We start from the raw sequence: 2,221 nt of genomic DNA, 5'->3' as shown, positions 1-2,221 counted from the left end.
CAAAAAATAGATTAAAATTCCACAGAATTTAAAATTTTTCTGCCTTAGAAGGCCTGGGTGGCTCAATCAATTAAGCGTCTGACTTCAGCTCAGGTCATGATCTCACAGTTCCTGAGATTGAGCCCCACATCAGGCTCTGTAGTGACAGCTCAGAGCCTGAAGCCTGCTTCACATTCTGTGTGTCCTTCTCTCTCTGCCCTTTCCCTTCTCTCTCTCTCAAAAATGAAATAAACATTAAAAAATACTTTAAAAACTGTGTTCAAAAATACCTATCAATAAAGAAAAAAATGAGGGAACATATTTGCAAATCATGTATCTGATAAGGGGCTTATGTACAGAATATATAGAATACTTGTAATTCAATAATAAAAGAAAACACCACTCCTCATCAGGGAAATACAAATCAAAACCACACTCAGATTTCACCTCACGCCACTCAGAGTGGCTAAAATGAACAAATCAGGAGAGTATAGATGCTGGAGAGGATGTGGAGAAACGGGAACCCTCTTGCACTGTTGGTGGGAATGTAAACTGGTGCAGCTGCTCTGGGAAACAGTGTGGAAGTTCCTCCAAAAATTGAAAATAGATCTACCCTATGACCCAGCAATAGCACTGCTAGGAATTTACTCAAGGGATACAGGGGTGCTGATGCATAGGGGCACTTGTACCCCAATGTTTATGGCAGCACTTTCAGCAATAGCCAAATTATGGAAAGGCCTAAATGTCCATCAACTGATGAATGGATAAAGAAATTGTGGTTTGTATACACAATGGAATACTATGTGGCAATTGGAAAGAATGAAATCTCGCCTTTTGTAGCAACGTGGATGGAACTGGAGAGTGTTATGCTAAGTGAAATAAGTCATAGAGAGAAAAAGAGATACCATATGTTTTCACTCTTATGTGGATCCTGAGAAGCTTAACGGAAGTCCGTGGGGGAGAGGAAGAAAAAAAAAAGAGGTTAGAGAGGGAGGGAGCCAAAACATGAGACTCTTAAAAACTGAGTACAAACTGAGGGTTGATGGGGGATGGGGTAGAGGGGAAAATGGGTGATAGATATTGAGGAGGGCACTTGTTGGGATGAAAACTGGGTGTTGTATGTAAGCAATGAATCATGGGAATCTACCCTGAAGTAAAAAGCACACTGTAAACACTGTATGTTAGCTAACTTGATAATAAAGTATATTAAAATAAATAAATACATAAAATAATTAAACAAAAATAAAATAAATAAAAAAAGAAAAATATGGGTGCAAGAGGCAAGGATACAGCATGGTGTTGTGTAGGCCAGCACCCCCTTTCCCAATTCTTGGGCATGAAGTGTCTTTGGGGCACCCGCTCCTGCCTCAGCGACTGCCACCTACACTACAGATGGTTGTTGTCTCTATGGTGAGGAGGAAGAAGAGGAGTGCCAGATCAAGGGCACAAGTACAAAAATTAAAAAATAAAGTGTTTTATGAAACAAACAAATCTTCAATCAAGTGTAACATTTTGATGCTTGACATCTAGACTACTTTCTGCTCTCACTATGCCAGCAGTAACTCTAGATCGTAACCAAATAATTTGTGAAGTTTTGGCTTGCAACCTGTATGAAGAGATGAAGAAAATTATTTCAGTTATCTGAAAATATAATTACGTTGCTATGGATACTGATTTTCTGGGTGTGGCTGCAAGAATTTAGGATTAAGGCTGACTATCAGTACCAACTATTGCAATGTAATGTAGACTTCTTAAATATAAGTTGGCTAGAACTGACATTTATGAATGAGCAAAGAGAATACCTTCCAACAAATTCAACTTGGTAGTTTAATTTTAAATTTAATTTGATGGAGTACATATATTCCCAGGACTCTATAATGATACTAAAAACGTCTGGCATCCATTTTTAAAAACGTGAGGAAGGGATTGAGACCCATTACTTCACAGAACTTCTTATGACATCGGGAGTGGTCCTCTGCAAAGGGGTCAAATGGTTACAATTTCACAGTGGTTATGATTTTGGCTATTTAATCAAAATCCTGACCAACTCTAACTTGCCTGAAGAAGAACTTGACTTCTTTGAGATCCTTCAATTATTTATTTCTAATAATTTATGATGTGAAGTACTCCCTGAAGAACTGCAAAAAATCACAAAGGTGGTTTACGGGAAGCTGCTCAACAGTTACAGCTGGAACTGATAGGACCACAACATCAGGCAGGATCTGATTGTTCACAGGAATGA

General features: G+C 38.5%; 1 pseudogene; it reads left to right on the top strand.

The window, feature by feature from the left end:
* Positions 1-1,528: 1,528 nt before the first annotated feature.
* LOC131502074 (CCR4-NOT transcription complex subunit 7-like) lies at positions 1,529-2,221 on the top strand (annotated as a pseudogene).

Source organism: Neofelis nebulosa, chromosome X, assembly GCF_028018385.1.
Source record: "Neofelis nebulosa isolate mNeoNeb1 chromosome X, mNeoNeb1.pri, whole genome shotgun sequence".
In the NCBI taxonomy this organism is placed as follows: Eukaryota; Metazoa; Chordata; class Mammalia; order Carnivora; family Felidae; genus Neofelis; species Neofelis nebulosa.
Note: the sequence above shows the minus strand (reverse complement) of the source record. Positions and strands in the feature narration are given on the sequence as shown.